The sequence below is a fragment of the Alligator sinensis genome, unplaced genomic scaffold, assembly GCF_000455745.1.
Source record: "Alligator sinensis unplaced genomic scaffold, ASM45574v1 scaffold156_1, whole genome shotgun sequence".
Lineage (NCBI taxonomy): Eukaryota > Metazoa > Chordata > Crocodylia > Alligatoridae > Alligator > Alligator sinensis.
The window spans coordinates 3,620,419-3,627,565 of record NW_005841844.1 but is presented as its reverse complement, the minus strand read 5'-3'; the positions used below and the strand labels follow the sequence as shown (position 1 = coordinate 3,627,565).

The window sequence follows — 7,147 nt, the reverse complement described above, 5'->3', positions numbered from 1 at the left end:
GTTCAGACCATGTCCCACTGGAAGCAATGTCTTGACACATGGGTCACCGAGTGGTCTGCTGTTGTGCCATGCCCTGACAGGGTGTCTGTGGGCACCCATCAAGGGCCCAACTCTCAGTACATGGCTCACTGGGTACACGGGGCTAAAAGAACTAGCAGGGCTAAAAGATATCCAGAGCAAGTATGCCTGTAAGATACAAAGTTACCATTGCCTGGTGCCAGCATGTCCGATATCCAAACTTTGCCCAGCAACAACAAGGTGGGAGGGGGGGTGAACTTCCCTTGGCCCTATAACCTCAAGGCGTACAAGTTGAGTGCACAGCTCCCCGGGATACTCTTTATTGATCCAAGATGTCTGACATTCAGGGGACAACGCAGCAGACTGGGGCACGTAGATCTAGGTCCAATTGGACCCTCACTGAAACAAAGAACCTGGTGTGGGTGCTGGGGGACCCTGAGGCCATGTGCCATTTCATCTGCAGCCCACAGGCCTATTGGCACTCTGTCTTGATGTTGCCAGGAGAATGGGTAAGCAGTGGCACAACAGGACAGTGGTCCAGTACTGTTTCAAGGCAAAAATGCCATGGGCTGCTTTCCTCAGGAATGTCACCAGAGCACAACGGCATGGCACCCCATTGCATGATGTGGCAGATACATTCATTACAGATACCTCCAGCCGCTAATGGAGGTGCTGGATTGCCATTAATGCATAGGGACAGAGGCCTCTGGGGCGTCCTCACCTGCTGAGGCATCAACCACCACTGACTCGCAGGGGCTGCAGTGGAGATGATAGCAGCAGGGTCCTGGTCATGTTACCTGCTGCTTCCGAGGAGTAGGATAGACCACAGAGCTTGACCTCCACACCTGGTATGTGAAGCCCTAGGGATCCTTTAAGTCACCTGTAACCTGAACTGACAGCTGTGATTAGGCTGGGCTGTGAGGTGAAGGGGAGGGGAGAGGGGAAGGGGGACGGTATAGGACAGTGCTTTAAAGACCCTGGGACTTAGTGGGCAGTGCAGGCAGGTATAGGGCAATGCATAGCAGGAAGGTGCATCAGTGGCCAAAATGCATAGGCACTTGTTTGCAGCCACTTAGGGCCTGCTACCACCCATGGCCAGGCACCCCTTCTCAGTCATTTTGGGCCAACTGCTTCTTATCCACTCACAAGATTCACTGAGTGAGTCTTTTTAGAGTTCCAAGCATCCTTTATTCAATCCATTTCCTGCATTTCTTGATTTTTAGCTCTGCTTGCAACACCACCACCAAGGAGACACAGGCTTCTGAGGCAGGCTACTGCCAATGCACGCATGGACAAGATCGTGAATGCCCTCAGGGACTGCAAGTATTGGCTGTGGGAGATGGAGAGAGAGATCCATCTGGCTCCTGGCAGATTCATGGCTATCTGGAGTGACAGGAATCGCTCCGAGTCCAGGAGGCATTCCCAGACCCGGGAGGACTGGCAAATAATGGCCAGGATCCTTGCAATGATTCTATGCCTGCTGGTCAGTGGCCCCACTCCTGCCCAGGAGTGGGACAGGCCAGTATAAATCTGTGCTTTGCCATCCACCAATTCACAGTCAAGCTTGGAAAGTCTACCTTAGATTCAAGGTCTTTTAATTAGAAATGATTATTGCTTAGATTGATTTTTTTCCCCCACAAATCATGCATCGTTACAGTAGTAAAAATAAATTTCTCTGTTGTAGTAATTATGTATCATTATCTTATAAAAAGCTGTTCTGTGGCTTATTTAATTATGCTTAATATTTGTTTTGTAAGTAAAGGTTTCTACTTGTTTTGTTCGATTCTTCACTTCATGTTCCCTCTAACAGGGTTACCTTGCCAGTCAGGTCTCTACCTCCAGTCTTCCCTCATCTCTGGGTAAATGCCCATTCCACTCTCCTGCCATGCCTTGATGAAAATAAAGTTCAGCTGTTACTTGAGCAGGAGACTATCTTTTGTGCACCCTGATTACTAGGGCCATAAATGCACACTCCGACCAACCCTGTACATGCCCCATGCCTCACAGATGTTCCACTGTGTATTACCTCTCTGGCCTAGGTCCAGAGCAAACCAGGAACAGTTGTAGCTCTACCATACAACCCCGGAGGGCCACTCTCATGCCACCTCTCTCTCACTGGAGTCCCATTCACTCTGCTGGCTCTCACCTGGCTTCTTTCATGCTGCCCTCTCTCTTAGGCCACATTCATACCACCTGGCCTGACCTGGCTTCAGGCTTGTCTCTCCATGCCTCAAGCAGCCCCATCATGGTCTGTTGGGCATTGCCTGCTGCCATCACCTGAATGTTTGCTGAGTGACTCTACAACTGCTAGCCTACTTCACTCCTGGCCCATCACTGGGCCTCCATGCCCCCACTGGGTCTCTTCTCTCTTTGTTATACCCCTCTCTTAGGGCCTCTACTCACTCATCCACTCACAGGGCCTCTCTATCTGCCACCTGTCCATCTCAGGGTCTCTCTATCCATTGCCCTTCTCTCTTAGGTTGTCTACTCGTGCCCCCAGGCTTTACCTTGCTGCCTGGACATGGCTCCAGTTCCCTCCTCTGGCCTGGACTCCACATCAGGGTTCCCAATGAGCTTGGGCTTGCCCTGCCCTGCTGGAATACCACCAAGGATGTGGCGCTGGGGTTATAAGATGCCCCTTCCTACCTTTCACTGGGGAGGTAACTGGCCTAGCATTTCCTGGGGGCTCACACACCACTAGGAGCCCCACCAGGCCACCCTTCCCTGGCAGGGTGCAGCTTCACATCTTACCCAGGACAAAAGGAGTCTCCACCTCCCCATAGCCCTGTCCCTTACCTCGAGGTCCCCAAGCAGGAGCTCAGTTGGCTGATGTTGCAGCTTCCCTTGCTAGCAGCCAACTTCCTTCTTAACATAGCTGGCCTGCATTTGAAAATGGCCACTGCAATCAGCAACCTGACAGCTGCCTTCTCTAGTCCTTAAAGTGGCTGGCACCAAAGGTGCACTACCACATTCCTTGTAAGAGGGGAAGTGTGGAAGGGGGGGGGGGGGAAAAAAAAAGGGGTTTTCAGCTTGTAGGGTGAGGGGCTTGCATGAGCTGCTGATGGGCACACCTGTCTTTCAATAGTGGCAATTAGCATTTAGTCAAGCCTGCCTGCCTGGTTTTGAATTTCTTTTGTTCTCCTCCACTGCTAACCACCAGATGAACTCTGAGTGCACACAGCTTAGGAGGAAGTGTGCACCACCCACCGAATTAGTGCTCCCTGCATTAACGAAATTATGGGCCAGCCCACCACCACCCAGCCTTGGTTTGGCCACTATGTCTTTCTCTGATCACAATAATAAAAGCCCAGGACTTGAAAGTCACCCCCCCACCCCCCGCACACATGCACAGTTCCGCCTTGGGTGGGATGGCCTGGAAGCACTGAGAAGCTGCGTGCACTCAGAGGAAATACTATGGATGCTGTGCAGCACCTCCAAACTCCACAGTACCCACATTCCAGCCAAAATGCACCCCCCCGCCCCAATCCAGAGGTGAGGGTGTCCTCTGTCATTAGTGCAATGTGTCTGAAACAAGGCTGGTTTCCTTTGGTTTGGCTTACCTCTTCCCCACAATGCGTGTCTCTACAACCCTTCCCATTACAGCAGACAGACATGGACAGAAATTCATTTTAATTTCACCAACTCATTTATTTTATTGTCAGTAACTGAACCAGAACCAAAAGAATGCAGAAACACAACGCCCAGCCCCAATTTCCTACAGAAGCAACAGCACTAGCAACTAGAAACCCATCCCTCATCATAGGCTTTTCTTCCCCACACTGTGTCCCCTCTGTCTCACCCTCCCCTTCATCCCTAAAGTGTAGTGGCACTCTGCTTGACCTGCTAGAGTAGCAGTGTCCCTCACTCACAGATGGTTACTATGGGGAGCTGATCATGGATAGGAGTCTCTATAAGGTTTAGGTCATGGATAGTGGGGCACAGTGGATGTCACATGGGTGGTCAGAGGGGAGGGGAGAGGCAGCTCATGAATGGAGGCTGGAGTCATGCATTTAAGGAGCTCCTCTCTAAACATACGGTCCATTTGCCAGCTGTCTACAATTTCTTGATGGCACTGTCTAGTCAGGTCAAGGAATTCCCTTGTGCTGGCCATGATTTTCTGGCAAGCTGCTATCTCTCGCTCTTCAAACTTTCTATACAGCTCAGAGAGGTTGATCCATTGATCTGCAGACCATACTCGCAGTTCTGAGGCTTCCACCAAAGCCTCCATCATACTTTCTCTTGACCATCACTGCCTGCAATGGTGTTTATGCATTCACTCTGCTCCAGTCCATGCTGGTGTCCACACTTTGAGTGCACATCCCAGCTGTTAGACCCCGACTCCATGCAGCACCCAACGACTAGGGAGACGACAGTCCAATCGCTCATAGATCCTGTTACTCATTAGCCAGAGCAAGCAGGGAGCAAACACCAGCACACATTGCTCGCAACAGCTTTATTCAGAATGGAGACAGCTTCAGACTAGCTCCCAAAAAACTAACAAACCAGGGAGCCGCCCTGAACATTAGTTCTTTCTGCATTTTATACACCATGGTTCATACCCATTAACAATTACTCCGCCCATGTCCCTCCTTCGGTTCCACCCATTTCTCCTCCCATCTCAAGCTCTGCCTCTGTTTACTGTTTGCTCCCTTAGCTTGGTATTGCCTATGCATTTCATTCTTTTACATGAATCTCTGCTAAGAGCGCATGCTTAAGACTTTGGCCTCTGCTTCTTTCAGTCACTTGCAGTTTCTCGCTGGTTCTTTCTGGTTTTCTTGCTGACTTCAGCACCATCTCCAAGGCCATACTTCTGCTTTGTCCCCTAACAATAGTCGTTGGTCTGCATCCTATTTTTACACAACACACTTTGCACCCTATTCTTTTGTTAGGAATCTGCTTACTTAAGCATTAGCAAAGTTAGTTACTTTTAATATATCATCCAGCCTTGTGACTAGCGGACTTTTGCTGAGACACAGGAAAAAGCCTTCATTCGGCTGCACACACAGTGCTCCCCAAAATCCATATAGTTACCCTAACACCTGCCTTCCAGCAGATGCAGTAGCTGGTAACAGGAAAAAAAAAAAAAAGAAAAAAAAAAAAAGAGGTGTTCATCATGAAAGATCTTGCCCCCAATCCCTGTAGCAGATAGACTATTGGCCATTGCCAAGCAGCATCCCTGCCACTTGGCAAATTAACACAGCCACCTGCAAAAGGTGATTATGCAGAAACCCAGATGTCTCCCCAGACCACTAAGGTATTCATTGTACATCTCTGATGGCTTAAAAATGGTATTGAAAGGTTTGCTTTTTGGGAATTAGCCTATAGATATATATATTAGAATGGTTTAAGGTGGGCAGCAGGAGTTAATTGATTTCTAAAAGCCTGAGTCTCGCACAGTTTTCTCAGCCTTCAAAAGCAGACATGCTATCTAACAAACCAGGACACCGTCTGAGAAACTGGGGGCATGTACCACACTGTTCCATAACATGAAATAAGGTGGCACCAGCTCACAAGGCCTCAAAGAGCCCCCCTCCTCACACACCCCCACCCCCAAGTCCTTGGGGGGTGTTGGGGGAATGGACCAAATTAGAAGAAGGCTCAGAAAGACCAAATTAGTATGCATGCATGTAATGGGCTTGGAATATGCTGATAGAACAGACTGTAAAACAGCGTGACAACCACAGAGAGACCAATCAGCAATAGTCACAAATGAAGGGTCATCAGGAGGGAAGGAGGCTACAAAAGGAGGGACTCTTGAGTAATAAAGGGTCCTTTCTCCTCCCTGAGGAGGCTCCCTCCTCCCCCCAAGGCCACTATAGACAGAGGGCACACCACATTTGTGACTGTGATATTACTTGGTGGTTCTGGCACCTTGATGTCTGGTATAGCTCTTGATGTGCTAATGGGACCTATTAAAAAAAGAGCATGGGGGCCATACACCCACATTTCTTACCCAGCTTCTGCCAGGTTCAGCGTGTTTGCTGGGGTGATACTTTGAAGTGGGTCTATATTAATTGTTCCACTCAGTGCCATTATCTGCAGCCCTGGGTGGATCACAAGTTTCTGAGGTCATTGGACACCAAGTTTTTAGAGGAGGGGTGGTTACAGGAACATAAGATGTGTAGGAATTGAAATGTGAACAGCAGGGCTGCTATAAGTGTTATTCAACAGCCCTACCTATTCAACCCTGTCACAGTGCAAGGTCCCTAGGGATGACCTTGATGCCCCTAGAGCTATGTGACCATGCCTGCTTCACCCTGTGGGTGCCTTTTAGTCCCCCCTGCCATGTCTTGTTGGTTAAGATAGTAAATAGGGAGGCTGTCCTCAAGATGCTATGCAGTCACAGTCCTGATGGACCCCACTAAGCCCTGTGGGTTCTTAGACCCCTTGCTGGGTCCTGTTCTAAGCAGGTGCCTAAAGAAACACCCCAAGCCTTATGGGCTAGATGCGTGGCTCCAAAACCATCCCTTTACCATGCCTCACAGATAGTATTCAGATATTGTCTCTTGTGATGAGGCCTCAGTCTATTGCGGCCTCTTGTTGTCATTGAAGCCTTAGCCTCAGTAACTGTGCCCTGTGGTGCTGGGGTCTCCTCACCCCCTGTTGCTGCACCCTCTGGCACTGGGGCTCTACACGGTAGCGTGTCCCAATGAGGCCTCCTCCTCCCCAATAGCCTCATCCCAGTCCACCAGATTAAACAACAACACAAATATAGCCTAACAATAATAAAACCAATGATGCTGGAGGCCACACTCTGCACCTTTAAGAGAGCCAGTTTCTCCCTCAGCAATGTATGCCCCCTAGTCCCAGGTACTTTAGGAGCTTCAATATCCCATTAGTCTTACCAGCAGCTGGACAGGCAGCCAAGAATCTCCATGGAGCTTTTCTGCATTAACTCCTCTCCCCTGGCTGCTGCCAAAAAAACTGACTACCTCCAGCCCCAGCCCTGGGGCTTATATGTGCCCAGGGCCCTGCCTTCTTCTGGTCAGCTGACCAGATGCAGGTGCTAGCTAATTCCCTCATTAGCCTGCTGCAACAGCAACCTGCACCTGTGGGGTGGTTCTGCCTGGCTCACAGGGCCCTCTCTCTAGGCAGTTTCTGCCCTTAAAGGAGCAGGCACACCTTAGTG

The 7,147-nt window shown here is 49.8% G+C and overlaps 1 protein-coding gene across 1 annotated transcript in view; it reads right to left on the bottom strand.

The window, feature by feature from the left end:
• The window catches only part of FBXW11 (F-box and WD repeat domain containing 11), a 170,901-nt gene extending 163,980 nt beyond the window's left edge, over window positions 1–6,921 (bottom strand). The window contains exon 1 of the mRNA XM_006015730.3: window positions 6,864–6,921. The gene's annotated coding sequence lies outside the window, so the exon portion shown is untranslated. The remainder of the gene's footprint in view (window positions 1–6,863) is intronic.
• Window positions 6,922–7,147: the final 226 nt, after the last annotated feature.